Below are 24,677 nucleotides of genomic sequence, written 5' to 3'. Positions count from 1 at the left end.
CAGACATCATATTGCTCATGCCAGTCCAATGTATTCTGTTAGAGAGCACAGTAGATCCAACCACAGTTCTGGCTATTCATTTCGATTTGATTTTTTTATTGGGTAGGTATAAATACCAGACAAATTATAAAAAAAAAAAAAAGCTGATACAGGGGTTGATTTATTAAAACTGGAGAGTGCAAAATCTAGTACAGCTGTGCATGGTAGCCAATCAGCTTCTTGTTTTTTTTTTTCTCAAAGCTTCATTGATTGAACAAGCTGATGTTAGAAGCTGATTGGCTACAAGCACAGCTGCATCAGCCTTTGCACTGTTCAGTTTTAGTAAATCAACTCTACAAGATCTACTTATCAATACATTTGTTCATGTTTGCATTGATCATGTTCTGATAGTTGATGCTTTGCAAATTATGTTTTTTTTTATAAATGAAATGTGTAATCTAATTAAATAGTAATTTTTTTTTTATATATTTTTTTAAGGAAGATACCAAAGAATTGAACTACCTACCCAAATGTATCCATTGTGGGCCCCAGCTGTAAAATCTCTGTGCTTGGTTCATGACTACTTAAAGTGGAGGTTCACCCGAAAAATCTATTTTTAACATTAGATTGGGCCTAATTACGGGAAGCAGAATCGGGTGTTTTGTTTAAAATCAATGCAGTACTTACCATTTTAGAGATAGATGTTCTCCGTGGCTTCCGGGTATGGGCTGCGGGACTGGGCGTTCCTATTTGATTGACAGCCTTCCGACCGTCGCATACAGCGCGTCACCAGTTTTCGAAAGTAGCCGAACGTTGGTGCGCAGGCGCCGTATAGAGCCGCACCGACGTTCGGCAACTCGTGACGCGCTGTATGCGACCGTCGGAAGGCTGTCAATCAAATAGGAACGCCCAGTCCCGCAGACCATACCCGGAAGCGGCGGAGAACATCTATCTCTAAAACGGTAAGTACTGCATTGATTTTAAACAAAACACCCGATTCTGCTTCCCGTAATTAGGCCCACTCTAATGTTAAATTTTTTTTTTCGGGTGAACCCCCGCTTTAAAGTAGTATTAAACCCAAAAGCTAACATTTATTATATTGCAGCTAGATGTAATGACTGCATTAATTTTCTTTCTTTTTATTTCACCTGATTATCCAGCCAGTAAGTTGTTGTTTTTCAAAAGAACAAGCTGTCTTGCAGATGTATATGTTACAGGGATGAGTCAAACCATTTTCAACTAATATTGGTGCTTATAATGATCATCTTTCATTTATTCATGCAAAAGTTTTATCCCAAAAGGATACAAAATGTTTGCTGTAACTGGTTATTAAGTGTTAGCTGGAGTTTGGCTTCAATTTGTTAGTGTATTTAAATTTGCTGATACATTTAACACTCCCCTCCTCCCAGACTGACATTGCTGCTGTCCATAGGAGCCCCTATTCTCATTCATCCAGAGTGGGGGCGCTCTAATATAGGAGGTGCTTTACTGGCTTGATCACCAGGGGATAACAGAGGGAAAAAGCCTAAAAAATAAAACTAACGCACCCACCACATCTAGTGATTAATAAGCTGAAATATATTACATGTTTGGTTTGGGGTTTAGTATTGCTTTAATCTGTTTCAGCCATTGTATGAGAGTCCTGCTACCTTTGTCAATAATTTTATAGGGAATGCAGCAACAAAAGTGAGACACCTTTTGTGTCTTTTGCTGAGGCAGGAAAGGTCAATTTAAGAATGTTATCAGGGAGATCTTGCCAGAAGGTAAATGATGCTGGTGAGTAAAACCACTCACATGTATCCTCCAAAATTTTAGTTACCATTTGGCATTTGTAATACTATGTATTACACTATAAAATAATGTATGTCAGGTAACGCCCTTGTCAAGTATTCAATTTGTGTATGCTGGCACTCCCCATAATATATACTTAATAGACATGTGCACACTGAAATATTTTGTTTCTGAATTTCGTTTTCATCCGAAAAATAAATTTATTTAGTTACTCCCGAAATTCGTTTTTATTTATTTTGTTTTTCGTTAAAAAAAATGCATTCGTCCGAAAATACAAATTAATTAAGGTCGAATCTGTCATTGAAGGCTTATGGTGTCTGTCAAATGTTCTAAGAAAAAATAAATAAAAATAAATAAATAAAAATAATGTTGTATGACTAATAATAATTATATTTATTAATTATTATTACTAGTCAACCAACATTAGAATTTTCTATAGCCTATGGGCCGAGCATTTGACCGGAAATGTCCGCTTGCTGCGATCGTACGTTTTTAGCTACTTGGTCAAATCTTCATGTCTCTCTATGTCGAATCTTCATGTCTCTCTATGTCGAATCTTCATGTCCCTCTATGTCGAATCTTCATGTCCCTCTATGTCGAATCTTCATGTCTCTCTATGTCGAATCTTCATGTCTCTCTATGTCGAATCTTCATGTCTCTCTATGTCGAATCTTTTCTCCCTATGTTAACTCTTTTTCATGTCTCTATAATGTCGAATCTTTTCTCTCTATGTCAAATCTTTTCTCTTTATGTAGAATAATATTGGACTAATAGTAAAGGTTAGGCACATTCGACCGCAACGAAAACGAAAATAAAGCATTTGTTTATGTCGGATCTTTCGTTTTTCGTTTTCTGTGCTTTCGTCATCGTTTGTTAAAACGATAACGAAAATACCTGAAATTCGGACGAAAATGCATTCGGAAAAAAACGAATGCACATGTCTAAGGCCCCGTACACACGACCGGATCTATCCGCTGGGATTGATCCGCGGATCAGTTCCAGCAGATAGATCCGGTCGTGTGTACGTCCGAGCGGACATTTCCCAGCGGATAAAAATCCAGCCGACGGATTCCCAGCGCATAAAAATTTCTTAGCATGCTAAGAAATCTATCCGCTTGAATCCAGTCCAGCGGACTGATCTGATCGTCTGTACAGACTCACCGGATCAGTCCGTCCGCTCCCCTCCCTCGCATGCGTCGTAATGATTCGATGCATGCGTGGAAGTATTTACCTTCAGGGTCGCGCACGTCGCCGCGTCATCGTCGCGGTGACGGCGCGGCCACGTCACCGCGGATGTATTCCGCAGGGATTTCGATCTGATGGTGTGTACAGCCATCAGATCCAAATCCGCCAGAGGACCGTTTCCAGCGGATATCCTCTCGTGTGTACAAGGCCTAATACTTAATATTGTTTAAGTTTATAGTTAAAAATGGGACTCTAAATAAATAAAAATACAGTTTCTTTAAAACAACTTTTAGATCCATTCATGCTGACAAATTAGCACTGGCACATATATATATATATATACATACACTATATTGTCAAAAGTATTGTGACGCCTGCCTTTAGATGCACATGAACTTTAATGGCATCCCAGTCCTGTACACACGATTGGATTTTCTGTCAAATAAAGTTGGATGTGCGCTTTTGGTCGGAGAATCTGACCGTGTGTATGCTTTTTCTGTCAGAATTTCTGTCAGCAAAAGATTGAGAGCAGGTTCTGCAATTCCGACATGCATAAAAACACGCATGCTCAGAATCGAGCAGAAGAGTCGAACTGCCTATTCTTGACGGTCGGAATTTCTGACAAGATTTGTGTGACCGTGTGTATGCAACCCAAGTTTGAGCCAAATTTCTGTCAGAAAAAAATCCACGGTTTTCTTGTCGGAATTTCTGATCGTGTGTACGGGGCATTAGTCTGTAGGGTTGAGTTGGCCAACCCTTTGCAGCTATAAAAGCTTCAACTCTTCTAGCAAGGCTGTCAACAACTTTTAGGAGTATGTCTATGGGAATGTTTGACCATTCTTCCAGAAGCGCATTTGTGAGGTTAGGCATTGATGTGGAGGAGAAGGCCTGGCTCGCAGTCTCCGCTCTAAGTCATCCCAAAGATGTTCTGTATGGTTGAGGTCAGGACTCTGTGAAGGCCAGTCAAGTTCCCCAAAACTTTCCCATCCATGTCTTTATGGGCCTTGCTTTGTGCACTGGTGTGCAGTCATGTTGGAACAGGAAGGGGCCATCCCCAAACTGTTCCCACAATGTGGAAGGCATGAAAATTGGCCAAAATTTATTGGTATACTGATGCCTTAAAAGTTCCCTTTACTGGAACTAAAGGGCCAAGCCCAACCCCTGAAAAACAACCCCACACCATAATCCCCCCTCCACCAAATTATTTGGACCAGTGCACAAAACAAAGGTCCACAAAGACATGGATGAGCGAGACTGTAAGCCAGGCCTTCTCATCCAACATCAGCGCCTGACCTCACAAATGCACTTCTGGAAGATTTGTCAAACATTCCCATGGACACACTCCTAAACCTTGTGGACAGCCTTCCCAGAAGAATTGAAGCTGATATACCTGCAATGGGTGGCCCAACTCAATATTGAACCCTACGGACTAAGACTGGGATGCCATTAAAGTTCCTGTACGTGTAAAGGCAGGTGTCCCAATACTTTTGGTAATATATATATATATGTATATATATATATATATATATATATATATATATATATACATACACATATATACATACACTGTGTGTGTATGTATATATATATTTTGTCCAGATACCGTTAAATCTTTTTGTGGATGATGCGCCTTGTGCTGATGTATAGCTGTATTTTAGTTGTATTAAATCAACTGTGAGGCCCCATCCACGGATAAATCCTCTCAAAGATTTCCGCAGATTTCTATGCGATGGAGTGTACACACCATCGCATTGAAATCCGCGCGGAAATCCTCTGGCGATGACGTGTCGCGCCGTCGCCGCGATTATGACGCGGCGACGGCGCGACGCTGTCATATAAGGAATTCCACGCATGCGTCAAATCATTACGACGCGTGCGGGGAATCCCTTTGGACGGATGGATCCGGTGAGTCTGTACAGACGAGCGGATCCATCCGTTGGGATGGATTCCAGCAGATGGATTTGTTGTGCATGTCAGCGAATATCCATCTGCTGGAAATCCATCCCAGGGGAGATTTCTCCGCGGAAACAGATCCGCTGGCGTGTACACACCATAGGATCTATCCGCTGAAACCCATTTGCTGGGATTTATCTGCGGATTGATTCTATCGTGTGTATGGGGCCTGAGAGCTGGAATTTGGAGTGCCATTTTTTCCAAGTATTTTAAGTATATATTAAGTGGCTCTGTCACTCACAGTAGCATGCCCATAACAGATAATAGAAAACAAACTTTGCTATGGGCAATGCAGTCACATCTACTTTCCTCTAGTTTTACAAGGTCAGCCTCTCTAGATGTCTTTTGATCTGCCCTTTTATTTTTATAAATCTGAACTGAGCAAAATTTAGAAGGAGAATCTCAAGTTGCAAACTGTAGAATTTATCACTCAACAAGTGTTGCTGCCAACGTGTAACCTTGTCACAATATTTGCACGGGGTGTAATGTGCCTGGCAGTCAATGATAAATGAAGAGGCAGCCTGGACACAACCTCCCTTGCTCTGAATGGAATATGTGCTCTGACAAAGGCCTCAATAATCTCTGGCGCCTCTGCTGTGGCCTGTCTTGTGGAATTCTCATAGATGGCTAGGCACTCATAATAGCTGGATAAGAAACCAGTGTGTCAGTCTAATCTGGGAGACTTTATATTTGTCAGCCATTCATGGCCCTGCCAATTCATGGATGCACATTCTATTGTATGGATGACTGTAAAGCATGGTGTTGTGTTACAGATGCCAGAATAGTTTACTCATTCTATGCTAATATAGAATAAATGTAGCAGTATTTATAAAAACGTTAAAAAAAAAAATTCCTTCCAAATGTTTTCTCTGTTTGGGGTTAATCTATTTCTATGCTGGAAGCTCTTAAAAAAAAAAACATTTCTAAAGCCCACCTCCAACCAAAACATTTGCAATTAAGCGTTTCCCTTTTAAGTCCTTTTCGCTGCAGCTACATACTTCATCTTCATCAATGGTGTAGTGGGTAGCACTCTCATCTAGAAGTAAAAAGGGTCGCTGGTTTGAATCCCAATGCCAATCCCAACACTACCTGTTTAGAGTTTGCATGTTCTCCCTGTGCCTGCGTGGGTTTCCTCTGGGTACTCCAGTTTCCTCTCACGCTCCAAAGACATGCTGGTAGGTTAATTGCCTTCTGTCTAAATTGGCCCTAGTATATGAATGTCAGTTAGGGACCTTAGACTATAAGCTCCTTGAGGGTAGAGACCAATGTGAATGTACAATGTATATGTATCTAAATAATAATAATAATCTCTGGTTTACCATTGACTCCTGGGATATTGGTCTCATCGATCACAGGATCCAATCCCAGGAGTCAACGCGCATCCAGGCCCGGATTTCCCACAAGGCCACTGAGGCCAGGCCTTGGGGCGGCAGGGCGCCAAGGGGCGGCAGTGGCATGGATTCCCCCGAGTGCTCTTCCCATCTCAGCTGTGACAGGAGTTCGAGTACAGTGCTAGGACTCCTGTTTTGGAGGTGACAGGGTCAATAAAGAGAACCTTTCACCTCCAATTGCTATCACACAAAGTGAAGAAAATTGATAAAAAAAATTAAATAATAAGAAATAAAAATTAAATTAAATTAATAAAATAAAAAAGTAATTAAAAAGTAAAGAAAAATAATAAGAAAATTATACAAAAGTAAAAAAAAGTAAGCGACAAGCTACAAATAAAAAAAGTGATATAAAAGTAAAAAAAAAAGAAAAAAAATATTTGACCGCCCCTGCCATCCGGGTGCCATTCTCCGTTGATTTGGGGGGGGGGGGGTAGTTTGGTTGGCGAGCAGGGGGTGCATTGCGGAACCTGGCCTTGGGGCGGCAGGGAGAGAAAATCCGGCCCTGCGCGCATCCTCTGCTGTTGTACCTGCACAGTGTTGTTAACATGAATGCGTGAGATCCAGATGTGCATGCTGGGTACCCAGCTACAAAACATATTGGAAAATAACAGCTTCAGATGCCAGTAGCTGACATGGCTGCCACCAGCCGTTAGAGAGTACCAGTTAAGGTAGGGATTTAAATATTTGACATATCATTAGTATTAATAACAATACCCAAAATAGGAAGAGTGATAATTAAGAAGAACAAACGTGTTTATTTAAAATTCTTCTAGAAATTTTAACCTCCTCCTTTTCTCCAGGTAAGTGCTTGCTTTTCTTATTCTGTTGCAGTAACCAGCTGCAGCTCTGAACTTATGAGTGGCACATAAGAATAAACCTGTCTACACTAAGGCCATTCATCCTCAAAAAAACAAAAAATGTATGCAGGGAATAATCTTTTTTCCATTTGCCCACAGTTTACTAGGAAAATAATAGAGACAATAAACTTTAGTGTCTATAATATCAACCTTTAGTCTAATTTAACTTCATCTGACAATGGAATGTGTATATGATATAATATAGGTGACATACTTTATGCATTATCTATAGCCTTATCCATGTTTGGATTCTATTATAGTGTCTTGTCAACTACCATTTACAAAGTGCACCAGCCATGAGTCTGGAGATGGACCTGTTTCTGAGAGGGACTTTTGGGTCCTTCTTCTAGACCTAGGAAGACAGGAGGTATTTTGCTGCAGTATTTAATTAGTTCTAAATGTATTAATTTAATATATACTTTGTGAATGTTCATTTATAACTATTTTAATAACTTCTATAATATTTGACCCTTGGCGCTCCTGATGAAGCAGATTTTACAGTCCGAGAAACATGGTGAGTCCAAGGTTGCCTTTCCAAAACCTTAAAAAAGTAACTGGATAATCCATATTACAGTAAGAGCTGTGAAAATGTGGAATAGACTCCTTCCAGAGGTGGTTCTGGCTAGCTCAGTAGATTGCTTTAAGAAAGGCATGGATACTTTCCTCATTGTACATAATATAACTGGGTACTAACATTTATAGGTAAAGTTGATCCAGGAAAAATCCGATTGCCTCTCGGGGGATCAGGAAGGAATCTTTTCCCCTGCTGTAGCAGATTGAAGCATGCTCTGCTGGTTTTTTTTGCCTTCCTCTGGATGAACTGTGGGTGTGGAATTGGAAATATGGGATTGTACGATATTTTTTATTTTATTTATTAGTTTTTTTATGGTTAAACTGGATGTCTTTTTTTTAACCTGACAAACTATGTAACTATATATTGGGCATTATCTTGATGTACTAATTTAAGTTGCCTTGTACAGACTATAGAGCAATAACTTACTATGATGCCATTACTTTGTTCCTTTTTAACATGTGATGCTTTTAATGAGTTATTTTTATAAATAAAATGTATTTAATTTTAAACAAATACTTGTCAGTATGTAGTGCCTCAAAAGTACAGATATCCTTCACAGTTACTAAGATTGGTCTTTCTATTTAAGGATGCAGCACAACAATTATTTAAGCAAACCGATATCTAGAATACCATCCGCAAAAGATAAAAACTTCTATTCTGTGGCTCCCATACCATAAACTAAGCAGATCTGTAGCCACTTGCAAGTACTGTCTCCTCCATAGTACAAGGACCTGCATGCATTGTTAAAGGGAATCTGTCACTTTAGGTTTCTGGAATGACCTTTACCACACACCCACTGATACCTTCCCTGTAGACTTCTGACCTTCTATTTGCCTGCGGCATTGCTGAGTTATAAGCCCCATGTCAATCAAAGCTTACACAGGGTTAATGACTTTCCCATGTGACAGTGTTTGGAAGCTTGTGTCTGAGTACTGTATTCTAGGAACAAGGGGTAGAAGGCCACAGGCTTCCCCTGACCTGGAAGTATGGGTATACCTGAAGGCTCCAACAAATAATTGAGGAGTGGGGCAGTGCAGAGAAGGCATGAGCAAGTGGGGTTTGAGATGTTGTGTCTTGTTAAGAGAACCTGTCACTTTGTCTTTTATTATTGCTAATGTAAAGCTCCTAGCTTACTTTTAAACCCGACTGAAACAATAAAGCAAAAAGCCACCAGGTTATACTCTTCTCTTGATTTATCATGTATCACTCTATACTGAATAGGTAAATTAGATTAGCGTGAAAGGGCTGATTACACAGGAACCACAAAGACCTGCTACCTTTTTCTTGTATGATGCAGAATGCAGAACAAGGTTTTGGACGTACTTGTGTAATTCAGACTGTATGGAAGAAGTGGGATCTGCTTGCACTATCAATTGACTGGGGTCAGAGCCGGCCTTTGGGGTGTGCGAGCTGTGCGGCCGCACAGGGCGCCATGGGCAACAAGGGCGCCGTGCGGCCATCACAGCTCGCACACCCCAAAGGCCGGCCCTGAGGCTGTCATCCTGTGCCCTCCATCCTCCACTCTACTATACGCCGGTGCCCGCACTCATCTCACCTGTCACACCCGGCCGCCGGGCACGTGCATTGGGTTCCCAGTAACGCGGCGGGAGCGTGCACGCCCCCTAGTGGCTCTGCAAGACGAGGACGTCATATGACGTCCTCTCAGAACAACAGAGCTATCGTGCCGCCATAAATTGACGGCGGCCGGTAGTAAAGTGGTTAATGTATTTAATATAAATCATTGTTACCAGTCTATCCAGTTATTTATTATTGTAATTGTTTGCACATTCACTTAAATAACTTATTAAAACAAATTATTTGTTACAAATATTTTTTTCCTCTTTGTGGATGTTTAGGTGACCAGGGGGCGAGGGGTGAAGATGGGGGGGGGGGGGGCGCCACAGGATTAGCTCGCACAGGGCGCCTGAACACCTAAGGCCAGCCCTGACTGGGGTTTGCCTGTTGGTAGATTGTTCAGTGCAGCTAAACATATTCACCTTAACTGCAGGTGACACCACTAGCTTTGGAATATTATGCAGCCTAGAAGTTAGGGAATTGCATCGGGAGCTTATTATTAAAGTATCTAATGTTATGATAGATCCTTTTAAGGCTGTACACAAAAATGTAGATGTTTGTACCATATTGCTAAATAAACTTTTCCTACAAGTAAGCATAAGTTTCTTTATAATTTCCAGAGTCCTTACAGCACATATTCTTGTTGGGCTGACAGAAATGTATACGAAAATTAATAGAAATATGTCACACCTCTTGTAGAGACAACTGCTGTGAAAGACTGATTGCAGCAAACTAAATCACACTATGATATATTTTAGTCATTGAAAAAAATGATGTCTAACATAGGAATGTGGCTAGGGTATTCTAAGAGCCACGCTGCACTGAGGTCCTCTGCAGCTGTCCTCAGGCTCCAGGATGTGGCCTCCTCAACCACTAGGCAGCTGTCCTGAGCTAGTCTAGTCTTCTTTACAGAAGCATCTCAGGCATTTTAAACAGAATATTATTGGCTGGCCCCAGGGCTGTATATACCACACCCATGACCACTTCAAATACTGGTGAGAAAGAAAGAACTGCTGTCCCAAAATATAGACAATGAGGATGGAGGGACCTAAATCAGGAAGAGGAAATTCAATATTTACAAATATAGATCACTGAATAACTTAGGATATAAAGTAGCAAAATACCGTATTTATCTGCGTATAACATGCACAGGCGTATAACACACTCCCTAACTTTAAGAGGGAAGTTTCAGGAAAAAAAACTTTCCACAGTCCCCCACGTATACCACACAGGCACAGTTTACCCTCTATCTTCAGGGTAAAAAAGTGAGTGTTAGGCCCCGTACACACGGTCGGTTTGGTCCGATGAGAATGAACCGAAGTTCATTTTCATCGGACCAAACCGACCGCGTGTATAGGCTATCGGTCTGGTTTCCTTCGGTCCAAAATTTCTAAACATGCTTCAAAACCGAACCGATGGTTGGCTGCCCCATTGGACCAAAACGATGGTTAGTACAGAAAAGCATCGGTTCAAAACCTTGCATGCTCAGAATCAAGTCGACGCATGCTTGGAAGCATTGAACTTCGTTTTATTCAGCACGTCGTGTGTTTGACGTCACCGCGTTCTGACCCGATCGGATTTTGGACTGATGGTGTGTACACATATCAGGCCATACGGCCACTTTAGAGGTGAGCCGATGAAAATGGTCCGACTCATCGGTTTGGTCCGACCGCGTGTACGGGGCCTTATATGCCAATAAATACAGTAATTCAAATTAGAATTTAGCCGTTTTTTGATGAGCAGTTTTCAAGATATCATGGGCTTATTTATTAATATTATACCGGATTTATATCGCACCAGCAGTTTGTGCATCACTTTACAAAGTTAGGGCAGAGAATACAATTGGTCTTCAGACCTCTTGCTGTGCCTGGGCTGAAGCTTTATTTTAAATTGTTATCATGGGTCCAATCAGTTAATGAAACCAAAAGCAGCACTTGGATATGCGTCCTTCTGTTGCTTTTGGAGTACACCTTCTTATTATTAAACAGAGATCCTAATGGGTACATATTATATTTAAAATTGAAAAACACAATAAAGGGAACAGGTGATAATAGAAGAACCAAGCCTTTAAAGTGGTTGTAAAGCCTCAAGGTTTCCCACCTTAATGTATTCTCTGCACCAGTACCCCCATGGAAAGTGGCATTCCGTGGGGGCACCCAATGGAGAGGAGGAGCCAGGAGCGCTGGCAGGGCACCCCAGAAGAGAAGAGGAGGGCTGCTCTGTGCAAAACCATTGCACAAAACAGGTACGTATAACATGTTTGTTATTTTTATTTAAAATACAAGGGTTTACAAACACTTTAATTCATAATTTCCACTTCTGCAAATGCTAAATGCAAGGCTATCATGCTAACCTTCTTATTTCAATAAGTGAGTCACTGACCCAGAAGTAAATCATTTCTTGATTTAAATACTTGTTCTGGGTCATAGGCTTAGAAAATATAACCAAGTGAGTCAGTATAACATCCAAAAATCTAACATATGCATAAATTGGCAAGCAATGGCAGTGTTTGTATTTACCCCATCAGCTGAAGGGCCGGCAGTTTGAGACCCCTGCTTTAAAGTATATGTTAAGTAAATGTTTTTAACATTTTAGATAGACAGAAGGAAGGCTTGGAACCCCTGTCAGGTTTTAATTGCTGTCTGTATCCCTGCTGGGTAGATTCACCCACACTATTGGCCCTTCTGACCATTGTCTCTGGTACAAAAAGTAATAGAAAAAAAATGTTTCACAGGAACAGGGGAGGAGGAGAAATCTTCCAATGAGGAAACCTGTTCTGGCGACCACTATTTTAACTTCCTGTCATATCTCAGGGACAGGAAGTAAAGAAAAATCTCCCCAACTGGACTAAGGCAGAAAAAAAAATATTCAAAACTAAAAACAATGGCCCAGATTCACAAAGCACTTGTGCCAACGTATCTCGAGATACGCCGCGTAAGTGCAAATATGTGCCGTCGTATCTGTGCGCCGTGCCCACAAAACTAGATACGCCTGAAAATAGGCTTCATCCGACGTAACTTGCCTACGCCGGGGTAGAGTGGGCACATATTTACGCTGGACGTATTTGGCACTCCCATTGATTTTCTATTCAAATATGGAAATGAGGGAAATACGCCAATTCTCGAACGTACGTCCGGCGTAAAGTTAAGCCCCATAAAGGAGGTGTAACTCAGCAGCATCAATGCAAAGGGCTGCACCAGGGAACACAAGCCGTTGTTTTTACGTCGTTTACGTTGGACGTGAATATGGCTGGGCGTAGGTTACGTTCACGCCGTAGGCAGTGATCCGTCGTATCTTAGGGAGTAGATCCGACGTGATTCTGAGCATGCGCACTGGGATGCGTCCACGGGACGGTGCATGCGCCGTTCATTATATGTATCTGTCTGAGACTCAGCCAATCATTTGCATGGGGTCACGCCTCATTTGCATGGCTCACACCCACTTCCACATACGCCGGCTTATGCCTAGGAAACCCAGCGCAGATTTGGCAGCACTGGCTTTGTGAATCCAGTGCTTGCCTCTCTGCGCTGCGTCGGCGTAGCGTAAAGAAGATATGCTACGGCGGCATTAATATGCGCCGCTGTTTGTGAATCCGGGCCAATGTGTTGGCTTTACATACACTTTGATTTTCAAAAACATATCAGAACTGAAAATATAGCTATCATATGACATAGGGATGTGATGCTATAAAGAGATTATTTTCTTAATACAGCTGATTTGCTGCGACCAATTAAAATACTAGCACCATCTCTTAGTGAGGCCTTAACAAGACATATCTCACTTAGAACAAGGGTCAGTAATGCCATGTACACACGATTGGACCTTTGTCCGACCAAATTCACATCGGAATTCCGTCAGAATTCCATCGGGGGAAAAGAGAACATGTTCTCTATGTAAACTCTGATGGAATTCATTGGAATTTCCGATGGAATTACTCCGATGGGGCATATACATAGTCGTAATTTCCAATGGAAAAAGTCCGTCTGACTTTTTCCATCGAAAATTTTGATCGTGTGTATGGGGCATAAGATGTCTGGCTGTCGTTCCTCAAACTACATATCAACATGACTGGTCAAAATCTTTAACTTTGACTCAGACATTGCACAGATGTACGTGAACTGTTCTATGGTGATCACAACATTTCCATTAGGTTCACAAAAATTATTTTTGCGATAACAAGTATTACTGATATTGATAATTAATTCCCATGTCTCCAGTAGGCACAGACATGTTTTGTTTTTTGGAGGCAGTACTCAAATCTGTCATATTGCAAATGTCAACACACCAAGCTCCCCTCTATTCCTTTTCTTGATTTCTCTATCTCACACAAAGTTCTCTTGAAGAATAAAACTGTCCCAAGTTAAATAAGAGTAATGTAGTATATACAGTATAAGGTACAATTTCTCACTAAAAGTACAACTAAAACCAAGCAACAGAAATGGCAAACAAGCAAACTAAATGTCTCATTGCCCAACACCACAGTACTCAGAGTGGAAATAGCCTAAAGAAACATTATAATTGACTAATGACCAGCATTTGCAGCACAGCGTTAATACCCTTAGCTACATTCAAATCAAACTCAAACATTGAATATAATACCAATTGTAACAAACTGTATTAAAATTCAGTATATGGATAACAGTTATAAACATGCACTCTGCTATTAAACATCCTTATTCCTTAAAATTTAAATATTGTTAATGGGTATAACTTACACAAAGAGGCAAGGTCCAGAGTGTGATGAAAAGAAAGTCCCCAAGTAGGTTGATCAGCTCCCTGTGTCCTTGTCCGGACCTGCAACTCTGTTTCTGTGTGTCTAGCAAGTGGCAGCTGTTTTTATCAGGGCACGGAGCTATGTTGGGACGATGAACCTACATAGCTATTTTTAGGGTATTGCAAGTACTCTACTATTCTATGAGTTTGAGTCAACTATTACTCTGCTGAAACCCAAGGCAGGAGACATATCAGGTACAGATGAACAGTAAGGGACACTTAGCTCATGAGTGTTTGGAAATGATGTCTGTTAGGACTGAGGCTGAGTCATTGTCAGAGATCCTGGCTGATGATGATGATGATGTCAGTGATTTTAAGATTTGTAGAACACCTTAGAAGGGTCTAAAGACTCTAAACGTTATATCTAGCTGCAGGTGTTCTGAAAAGTACAGACAGGCAAAGCCTAAGGCCCCATGGGCCGAATATCTGGAGACATGGGCCTGTTCAATAAAAAACGGACGACATTCGGCCTGTGTGTATGTCGGTCCGTCCGACAGAAGCTAACCGTTTGTCCAGCTTCTGTCAAACGAGCATGCTGAAAAACCATTAGCTGACCAACTCCCGATCAGCCCTCTCAGCCAATGGCAGAGAGCACTGACCGAGTGTTCTGGCGGGGGTGCCAGCGGGGGAGATCGATGTACTGGACTGTCAGTTCAACCCGCTGGGTTGAACAAAAAAACTTGTAGTGTGTACCAGGCTTAAGGGTACCCATACAAAGTAGTGTGTAATTATGCACTAATGATCAGAGCCAAAAGTGTTCATTTTCTTCTTTTGTGGAATCTACTTATCTCAGTTTAAGCACCAAAAGATAGTAGAAATAGATCAGGGGAACCCTTAGGGCCATATTCTCAGAGACTTACGTCGGAGTATCAGTAGATACGTCGTCGTAAGTCCGAATCTGCGCCGTCGTAAATTTAAGCGTTTTCTGGAAACCAGATACGCTTAAATTAGGCTAAGATACGAGCGGCGCAAGTCTCCTACGCCGTCGTATCTTAGGGTGCATATTTACGCTGGCCGCTAGGTGGCGCTTCCGTTGAGTTCGGCGTAGAATATGCAAATGACTAGATACGCCGATTCACGAACGTACGTGCGCCCGTCACAATTAGTTACGCCGTTTACGTTAGAGATACGCCAGCGTAAAGATAAAGCTGGTCTCTAGGTGGCGCATCCCATGCAAAGTATGGATGTTGGAACAAGCGTATCTTTTTACGTCGTTTGCGTAAGTCGTACGCGAATAGGGCTGTGCGTAAATTACGTTCACGTCACAGGCATTGAGCCGACGTATTTTTGGGCGTAAATACGACGTGATACTGAGCATGCGCACGCATGCGCAGTTCGTTCGGCCATGCATCTACATGGGGTCAAGCCTCATTTAAATACAACACGCCCCCTACAGCCTACTTTGAATTACGCGCGCTTACGCCGGCCCCTTACGATACGCCGCCGTAACTTAGGAGGCAAGTGCTTTGTGAATACAGCACTTGCCTCTCTAAGTTGCGCTGGCGTAGCGTAAATACAGTACGCTACGCCCGCGCAACGTAGATCAGCCGTACCTGAATCTAGGCCTTAAAGAGTAAGGCTCGGTGCACACTGCTGTCGTACGACTTTGCCTGCGACTTTGCCCTGCAACTTCCTTCCAATTTGACCTGATTTGGATGCTATTTAAAAGCCTGTACAAGGCTCAAAATTGCACCCAACTTGGACCAAAGTAGTGCAGGAATCGTTTCTAAAGTTGGAGTGACTTGTTTAGCGTCAGTTAAGAAAACATTGAATTTGACATGTCATCTGACTTGGGGTCTCACAAGTCGGATCCCATGTCGCAGCAGTGTGAACAAGCTCTACTTTTGTTAAGAAAACTAAATTTCCCTTTGGGTGATCTACTGTATGTATAAACATTGTTACACATTCCTATCTGTTGTTATTCTGAAGAAATCACTGTTTGTTTCTCTGTGTCTATGTGGAAAGTAAATCTAATGGGAGTGATAATATGATTATCAATCAGCTACTGCACTGGCAGTCTGGCATGGTTCTAATGAGGAAGATGGCAGGGTCTGCAACCCTTTAGATGTGATTTCCCCTTGGGAGTATCTCCCCAAAAATGACATATTTATTTCAGGGAATGCTCAAAAAAATCAGTAAGCCAATCACACAAGCAGCAATAATATTGTAAAGCAATGCGAAAACTGCTGGCGCTATATAAATCATGTATAATAATAATATCATCATCTGCGGGGGGGGGGGGGGGGGCGTTCTGTACACCATCTGTGTACAGAACTACTCCAGGTGGCCATATTGCATTAAATTTGACACAAAATTACAGCGCTACAGATTGAAACCAAAAGTTAATTTTTAATACACCCAATTATAATATGCAATTGTATATGCTATATTTTTATTAAAATAACTTATAAAAAAAAAAATCATATGATAATGAAAAATAGAAAAGTTGTATTGCAAAAGTGCCAAAACTGTTGTATAATATCTAATGGTATAAATGGTATAAATCCCCCTTGCATTGATTTGATTAAAATTAAAATGTAGACAAGTCTTATTGTTGATTTTGTAGAATATGTTTCCTAGTTTTGTATGGTTGGTATTAACCTGGGCATTTGTAGGTTATGTGAGAGATGTCAATATTCACATATTAGCCACTCTGATTTTTACTGACTGTCATATGTTAATGGCCACAACACACATCAAGCTCCTCATGAGAATATGCAGGGTTCCTCGACACCTGACAGTGGACATCTTCTCCGTAATGTTAAACTAGAAAAACATTTCTGCTGTAGGATGCTGAAAGCAAGGAATCTAGACAAATGCCTTGTTTCCACTGAACGGAACGGTTCGGGTCAGTAAATTTGGAACGGTTTAGAATGGACCGGTCTATTCTCGTGAGCGTTTCCACTGCAAATCGGACCGTCAGGGACCATACAGGATTTAGAAAAAATGCCTAGCTCATCCACCACTCAGTGGAATGTATTGCATCTCCGCCCTAATGGAACCGTTCCATTTTCTATGGCCCCACATCTGAAGCAGGACCCAGAATGGTCCGGTACGGTTCGGTTTTATGGCACACTTTCATAATGGAAACACCCAAAATAGCACACCGAACCGAACCGATCCGCTCAGTGGAAACGAGGCATAATAGACTTGATTGTTTTCATTTAATGGCTCATTAAAAATACAGTGATACCTCGGTTCACAAACTTAATTTGTTAAAAAACGCTCTGGTCGCGAACCGAGGCAAATTTTCCCATAGGGTTCAATGTAAATCAGGTTTATCTATTCTGAACTTTTTTTTTGTTTATATATAAAATTATGAAATGTATGTGTAGCACTACCCCCGAAGGAGCGGCTGGTTTGTTTTGGGTGGCATGTTACCTCATGGATCTTCCGCCTTCCTAAGGGTGTATGGTGCATATAGCAGTAATGGAATGTCCACGACAGATGTCTTTTGCTGTGCTCTTTATTACCCAGCCGGGTAAAAACATTAAAACTTGTGATAGAGTAGAGGTGAAGTAGAAGAAGAAATAGCAGACTCAGGCGCAACAATAGGGAAACAGTCCTGCTTCCAACAATACTTTGTATTCTTCACCACTCCAGTCAAAGTGGGTATAGCGTACCTGGACAGGCCTCTCTCACTGACCTGGCAGCCAGAGTACTGCTTGAACTTGTAGGAAAAGTCTCTGCCACAGACCCTCCTGAAATGGACTCAGGGAAAAACCTCTTCCACGGGCCCTCTTTGTGATTGTGATTACGGAGATGATCCTCCTTGATAGAATTGTGTCTGGAACTCCTTCAGATAATTTTCAGGTACCGACTGAGAGGTGACCAGTCTCTCAGTGTCCGGCTAACTTGATCCCCGGTGGTTTGTTGAGACCCTAATGGATCGCCAGCCTCTCTTTGGCTCTCTTCAGATAGACTCCCCACCGAACAGCTATCGCGCTTGGGATCTTCAAGATTGGGAACCCAGTCGACCACTTGGCTCCCTGCCACAGCTCAAATGTTCCGGACCAACATGGTCCCGGAACCAGGAACTCTGCGTGGCACGCGCACCCCGGCCTGGAAGGCCATGTCGCTGGGGCGCCGTGATGCGCAGTCACCCTAAAGGTGGGTGCCGCACTCCAAAGAAGAACCCAGACTAATGGCGTCTGCCCCATAAATACCCTCCCCTAGCATGCACAGCGAGGCTCAACCCTCCTGATTGGCTGCTGGGGAAGAGCACCCAAACCTTGACTCCACTGCTGCCACCTACTGTCCTGGTGTAGGAACTACACCCCAGTAAAACTAGACAGCCCACAGTACAGCCAAGCTGAGACAGAGACCAGTTTAGAACATAATAATTGGATCAGAGTCAGTTAACACTCTGATCCTCCTCTAAGCTTGACTAGCACCAGTACCTTTTAAGTAACCAGGCGCTACACATGTACAGTGCAAAAAGGGGATTTTACATTAAGATGACCTCTTTCATGTGTAAGAAAAAAAAAAAACGACAGTTCCTCTTTAATCCTTGTTTGAAACAATCCCAAACCCCAATTTAAATGATTAATCCAGTGGCCAGAAAACAGCACCGTGCATCCAGGAAATAATCATATGAGAGCATGATAAAGTTGAAGAATTAATATGAACTGTTTTTCCATGATTCCCAATCAAGTGAGCCCACCCTCATGGTAGTCAGGGGCAGGAAACCCTTATCTAAGTGGACTGGTTCTCCTAAGACTCTCGTGTTCGTGAACTGAAGCGGAGTTCGCATACCAAAGAAAACTTTTGGTGAAGTCTTCTGTTCGCGAACCTAGTTGTTCGTGAACAAAAGCGTTTGTGAACTGAGGTATCACTGTACCTAGGAACAACTTGCCGTAGTTCCCACCTGTTCCTCATTGGGAGTAATATGCCCCTAGTTCTTTCACAGTTGTCCCGCTTCTGGTTTTGCCATATTTCTTTAGGGGTTTATATTTTCCTAACTAAAAATTCAGTAATAAAGTAAAAGTAGTGAAGTGGCACATAACAGTTGGTCCAATAAGTAAAGAAGGTGAACTTGTTATCGGTATCCTGATGTTGGTGCACTTCTTCAAATGATGCCCACTACATCATATAACCAACTTTAGCCACTGCAGTGAACTTGCCACTAACACACAACTCCTTTCTCTATCTGCAACGTAGAGAGCGTCCTGACTCTCCTGTAGTCCAAGGGAGGGGGTGAGCACGACACTCCACACCAGGGAGAAAGCCTCGAATTACTGTGTGGAGTTACAGACAGAAGAACAGGAAGTGAGGATTTCTCCGAAGAAATAAGGACATTTGAAAGCAAAATCGAAGGATGAGGTAAGTGAAGGAGGACTGCACTAAGGTATAGGAAGCTATTTAGGGAAAAAAAATTGTACCTTTACAACCCCTTTGACCCCTTCAGCGTCCCCTACTGGGTAACCCCTTCACTGCCAGTGTTATTTTACAGTAATCAGTGCATTTTTATAGCACTGATGGTCCCAAAATGTCGTCAAAAGTGTCCGATGTGCCCACCATAATGTCGCAGTCACAATAAAAATCGTTAAGGTATGGGCGGGATGGATTGAGAAGGTCTCGGGAGATGTAGAAGTTTAAGAGTGTGATGTGATTGGTAGGCCAAAACTTATGATGTGGGTACTAGCTAACTGACTGGAGGCCGGATTAATTAGAACAAGGGCCTAGGGGATACAGGGGGGGATAGCCCTTCTCCCCTCCCCCTCATTACTAATACTAGAATAATAATAAAAGGAGGGGGAGTTTTTTTTTTTTTTTTTTTTTTTTTTTCTTTCTTTTTTTGTGCTGTCGGTATCAGTTTTAGTTTACCCCTTGTTAAGGTTGACAGGGATAGGTTATGAAAAAAAGAAATGGGTACAAGGAATATCCTTGGCGAATACTGTGTACATGATGTACTGAAATGACGCTGTGACTCCTTATGATCCATGAGATGTGAAAATGTGTACTGTATTAAGCTCCTGTGTTATGCTGTGAACATGTACAATAAAATTTACACTTTAAAAAAAAAAAAAATCGTTAACAGGTTTACAGAAAGTAAACACCTGCCACTATATCGTATCATTCAGGTCTCTCCCTTCTGCCTCTTCAGTGCACAGGCCAGCAATCCTTTACATCATTGAAAACAGTATAAACAATATTATATTCAATAGGATGGCTCCCTGTAGCAGTTCAATGCAATTTGAGCAGATGGGAAGAAACATTTATGAAAAGGGTGAGAAAGGGGTGTTCCTTGAAATCCAGATGTCTTCGGCTAGCCTCTTTCTTTAGTTGTAAATAAAGTGAGCCAAAATAGCAAAGATGTGATTTATCCTGGTAATAGTATAGCTTTCTTCTTTCATATAATCCTAAATATGTCATCTTATGTGGCTGCTGGAAACAAGCAATGTGTACTGAGCACAGGCATCTACTGGCTGTGGCCTGTATAACAGAGAGTTTAACTTCCGTGGGACTACAAGTACCACCAGCCAATATGTATGGGTGTTGTACAACAGTAATGTCCTTAACCCCCCTGGCGGTAAACCCGAGCGTGACTTGGGGTTGGTTTTCCATGTTAGGATCGGTAACCCCGAGTCACGCTCGGGCTGGACGTGCAGAGTGTGCAGCGGCGCGGCTTACCTTTCGCTGGATCCACAGGCAAGTTACTTACCTTGTCCCTGGATCCAGCGATGCCACCCCGCTGTGTGAGCGAGCGGGACCTCCTCGCTCGATTCACAGTCTCCCCGTGTGCCGCCGATCTCCGTTCCCTGCGACGTTACGACGCACGGGAGCGGAGAACGGCGCCAAATTCAAAAAAGTAAACAAACACTTTACATACAGTATACTGTAATCTTATAGATTACAGTACTGTATGTAAAAAATACACCCCCCCCCCTTGTCCCTAGTGGTCTGCCCAGTACCCTACATGTACTTTTATATAATAAAAAATGTTCTTTCTGCCTAAAAACTGTAGATTGTCCAAAAGTGTCCCTTTATGTCAAAAATGGTTTTAGATCAGCTCGAAAACAGCGATAATAAATTACAATCACTTGCAGAATTGTGCGATAGCGATTTGTGGGGAAATTCGTCATAAAAAAAATAAAATAATGACAGCGACAATTCTGCAACTGAGCAAATTTCAGTGATTTTGAGTTGATTACATTATTGAATAATTTTTATTATAATTATATTATTATTTGTTATAATTATTTATAATTATTTATTATATTATAATTTATAATTTTGTTTTAAAAAAAAAAAATCATACCCGGGATGCCTACAAGACTCTTGCTTGGTCAGATTTGTGAGTTATTTCTAAAAATTACAGGCCTACAGTATAAAACGCCAAATTTCCTTGCAAAATAATTGTACCGCTTTTGGTACGTAATTCCAGACAGAATCATACCACCAGGGAGGTTAACTATAACAAGGGCTATGCCCGCTCACCACTACCACTCCAAATATCAGATGGGTAGATCGCGGTGCAGATGATGAGAAGACTCCCACCGTAACTCTCTCTGTGTTTTTGCTCTGTAAAATGATGGCCACCTCGCCACGCTGCACTCACTGGAATCTGGATTGCAGGCGCCTTTCAATGATCCGGAATACCCACTGGTCCACTGGTCTGAAGAAGCAATGCTGTCCGCAGAGATCCCTCTGGGTATGGCTGTCCAGCTTCCCCGCTGTGTAGGCTGCAAATCATCAGCAACTCCCTGTCACACAGACCTCCTGCTGGCAGAGTCAAAACGGTGTCCAGAGAGAGCGATCAAGGCTGCGCCTGCCCTTTTTATATCCTCTCCCAGCAGTCTGTTCTGTGCACTCAGCATTCTGGTCCTTGTAGTTCAGATTAATCTTGCTGGCAGTGTCACTTCCGCATTCTAAACTACACATTCCATGATGCTTTGCTCTGAGTCCTCACAAGAAGAAAAGAAACACACACATAGGGCCAGATTCAGATAGAATTGCCTATCTTTAGGCGTGCGTAGCGCATCTCAGATACACTACGCCGCTGTAACTTAGTGAGGCAGGTACCCTATTCACAACGAATTGTCTTGTGCATTAGGTTTCGAGTAGAGGGCTAGAATAGTTTGACTAGGTTGGGAATAATCTATCCATAGGGTCCAGATTTTAAAGAATCTGTCTTCTAATATGGCCTTCAGTTTCTAAATAAACTTTTTGACAGCTGAGATGACATTCATGGTATTTTGGAATGAAGTAGCAGATACCTTTCAAATCACATCAGCAATGCCCTGCAGCATATATATACTGTATATGTATATATCCAAACACAACTAGTTACTAGAAAGGGAATTATATTAACTTGGCAGTCTAAAATAAATGTCATGCATTTAGGCCCGGATTCACGTAGAAGATACAACGGCGTATCTCCAGATACGCCGTCGTATCACTGAGTCTGAGGCGTCGTATCTTGGCGCCTGATTCAAAGAATCAGATACGCCAACATTTCTCTAAGATACGACCAGCGTAAGTCTCCTACGCCGTCGTATCTTAACTGCATATTTACGCTGGCCTCTAGGGGCGTGTACGCTGATTTAAGTCTAGAAATATGTAAATCAGCTAGATACGCCTATTCACGAACGTACGCCCGGCGGACGCAGTACAGATACGCCGTTTACGTTAGGCTTTTTCCGGCGTAAAGTTACCCCTGCTCTATGAGGCGTAGATGAGGCATACCAATGTTAGGTATAGACGTCGGAACAGCGTCAAATTTTTTACGTAGTTCGCGAATAGGGCTGGGCGTCATTTACGTCGAAAGCATTGGCTTTTTGCGGGTTAATTTGGAGCATGCGCACTGGGATATTTTCACGGACGGCACATGCGCCATTCATAAAAAGCGTCATTTACGCGGGGTCATAAATTTACATAACACATGCCCACATCTTCCACATTTGAATTAGGCGGGCTTACGCCAGCCTATTTACGCTACGCCGCCGCAACTTTGCTTTGTGAATACTGCACTTGCCTGTCAAAGTTGCGGAGGCGTAACGTAAATAGGATACGTTACGCCCGCACAAAGATGCGCTCTTAGTGTTTACACAGAGAGCTAAGTACACTGGAGCTACTTTTACGCCAAGCATAATTTACATACTTGTTTAGAATTATTATATGCTAATAATTAGATATATTTCAAGCAAAATATAAAATGTCGACACTAAAGCATAATCCTACATAAATAGGTGGATTCAGAAAGAGTTAGGCCGGCGTATCAGTAGATATGCCGGCCTAACTCGGAATCTGCACCGTCCTAAGTTTAAGTGTATTCTCAAACTGAGATACACTTAAACCTATCTAAGATACGACGGCTTGCGCCGTCGTATCTTAGGGTGTAATATTTAGGCTGGCCGCTAGGTGGCGCTTCCGTTGAGTTTGGCGTAGAATATGTAAATGCATAGATACGCCGATTCACGAACGTACGTTATGTACACATGGTGGGATATGTACACGGACGGCGCATGCGCCGTTCGTAAAAAACGTCAATCACGTGAGGTCACCCACCATTAACATAAAACACGCCCCCTCAGCCTAATTTGAATTAGGCGCGCTTACACCGGCCACATTTACGATACGCCGCCATAAGTTAGGAGGCAAGTACTTTGTGAATACAGAACTTGCCTATCTAACTTAAGGTGGCGTAGCGTTAATACGATACGCTACGCCGCCTTAAAGATGCGGCGGTCTTTCTGAATCCACCTAAAAATGTTTCTGTCTGGGTTTTGAATATTGCTATTAAGGTTGAATTCTACTCAAAACTTTTGTCCCATATTACAATGGAATAGGCCAGAGTGTCTAATGGTTCTCTCCAGCATCTGATTGATATGACAGATCTGCTGTTCCAGGCAGTAAAGATAATATCTGTTGCCTTTGTGGATGGAGGATGGGCGATTGCCCACAATAGTTTGGCTGCTGTGGTGCTTCAGAGAAGTCTCTGGCTCAAGTGCTGGTCCACAGACAAATCTTCCAAGAAGTCTCCTGTATAGCTCTTATTTACTGTGATTGACTATTAGGTGTTTCCTGGAATACCAAAGTTGCCCTAGGAAGAAAAAACACTTATAAGGTACAGTTTGGTCATGTGATGGGTTTTTACTGCTGATACCTTTGTTCAAAGAAATGCCTGCATGGAGTTGATGAAAAGCTAAGTGATACTTGGCTCATACTGATTGGTAGGAATGATCACAGCACTTACATTTTTATTTGACCTTAATTGTTATAGCATCAGTAAACTCCTTGGGCCAGATTCACAAAGAGATACGACGGCGTATCTCCTGATACGCCGTCGTATCTCTGAGATCCGACGGTCGGATCTATGCGACTGATTCATAAGAATCAGTTCCGCATAGATCTCCCTTAGATCCGACAGGTGTAAGTGACTTACACCGTCAGATCTTGGGCTGCAATCTCCCGCCGGTCGCTAGGTGTCGCCTCGGTTTTTTACGTGTCGGATATGCAAATGAGGAGAACCGCCGATTCAGTAACGAACGCCTGCCCGCCGCTTTTTTTTCACGTCGTTTGCGTTTGGCTTTTTCCGGCGGATAGTTACCCTTGCTATAGCAGGGGTAACTGCGGAGTTTCCTATGTTTAGTATGG

At 42.2% G+C, this 24,677-nt stretch overlaps 1 protein-coding gene across 2 annotated transcripts in view; it reads right to left on the bottom strand.

Annotated features, from left to right (window-relative positions):
* Positions 1-14,117, bottom strand: part of XIRP1 (xin actin binding repeat containing 1) — a 40,055-nt gene extending 25,938 nt beyond the window's left edge. Inside the window, exon 1 of one of the 2 annotated variants that reach the window (XM_040352777.1) lies at positions 14,021-14,117. The gene's annotated coding sequence lies outside the window, so the exon portion shown is untranslated. The remainder of the gene's footprint in view (positions 1-14,020) is intronic. The other variant, XM_040352776.1, reaches the window with a different exon arrangement.
* Between the last annotated feature and the right edge of the window lie 10,560 nt (positions 14,118-24,677).

Source organism: Rana temporaria, chromosome 5 (genome assembly GCF_905171775.1).
Source record: "Rana temporaria chromosome 5, aRanTem1.1, whole genome shotgun sequence".
Taxonomy (NCBI): Eukaryota; Metazoa; Chordata; class Amphibia; order Anura; family Ranidae; genus Rana; species Rana temporaria.
This window is presented reverse-complemented; position numbering and strand designations above follow the sequence as displayed.